Source organism: Olea europaea, chromosome 8 (assembly GCF_002742605.1).
Source record: "Olea europaea var. sylvestris chromosome 8, O_europaea_v1, whole genome shotgun sequence".
Classification (NCBI taxonomy): Eukaryota; Viridiplantae; Streptophyta; class Magnoliopsida; order Lamiales; family Oleaceae; genus Olea; species Olea europaea.
In genome coordinates this window covers 1,914,884-1,916,313 of record NC_036244.1, presented here as the reverse complement: position 1 = coordinate 1,916,313, position 1,430 = coordinate 1,914,884, and positions in this window count along the sequence as shown.

The window sequence follows — 1,430 nt, the reverse complement described above, 5'->3', positions numbered from 1 at the left end:
CTAAGAATGCGATATTTCGATTTCGTTTGACATCCCGTAATGATCCCAAAAATTGAGACAAAAATAAGAAAAATCATTTATATATTTTGGAACAGCCTATTTCGATGAGTGATAACTTTTGCTATAGTTGGTCGTTTCGCACGCAGTTAAGGATACGATAAACTAGATTGTGAACACTTTGAAATGGTGTTAAGAATGCGATATTTTGATTTTGTTTGATAACTCATAATGATCACGAAAATTGAAACAAAAATAAGAAAATCCATTTATATATTTTGGAACGGCTTATTTCGACGAGTGGTAACTTTTGCTACGTTTGGCCATTTTGTACATGGTTAAGGATACGATAAACTAGATCGTGAGCACTTCGAAATGATATTAAGAATGTAATATTTCGACTTTATATAACATTCCTGTAATACTTTCGAAATTTGAGATCGTAAATAGGGAAATAAGGGGATGGGGTGGCTGTGTTGGGTGTGGTGTGTATTGGAGGTGGGTAAAAGGGGACGGGTTGAAAGTTGTCAGGAAATAATAATGAAATATGGTGTCACATCAGATTTTTTGAATTTCTATATCCCTTCTGTGATCAATTTTCTGTACGTGAAGCATTATTGTTCCTTTTTCTTTTCTAGAGACAGACAGATTTGGTTAGTATTTTATATCATCAAGGGGAATTATAAAGCCAAAATTTAGCTGGATTCTGCTGTTTCTTTAGTTATCGCTAGTTAATAAAGATGGATTCAATTTCTGCAACATCCTTTTTGGGGGCATCGACCGGTTTATGAAGGCTATTGTTTCAAGAATGTTTCAAGCAAGTGAAAGCGGGTTGATTATTTCAGGCTTCCTTTTACATAATTTATATGTGGGAAGGTTCCTTTCTCGACTTCTTTGCTGGGATTTCAAGTTGATCCAAAAATAGTGTCTTTGGTAAAGGCTCAGGCGATGGAATTGTCCAAAGAGGCATATTCCAATAGAGAGAATGTCAAAATACCGAAAAGATGGGTTGTGTGTGGCTAAGTGCTATATTTGAGTGGGAAGGTGTGTTAATTGAAGATAATCCTGATTTTGAGAACCAGGCCTGGTTAGCTCTTGCTCGGGAAGAAGGGAAATCCCCGTCTCCAGCTTTTATGCTCCGGAGGATAAAAGAATAAAGAACAAGCAGGCAATGTCAGAAGTTCTCTGCCGGTTGAGAGATCTAGTGGGGTTGAAACAAATGGCTTCTAGGAATGAGGAGATTTACCAAGCTCTGCAAGGTGGGATTTATAGATTTCGCTCGGGTTCCCAAGAGTTTGTGAATGTTTTGATGCATTACAAAGTACCAACGACTTTGGTCTCAACTCGCCTAAGAAAATATCTTGAGATAGCCATGAGAGCTATTGGTATTGAAGGGGTCTTTATTATTGTAGCAGCAGAGGATGTCTACAGGG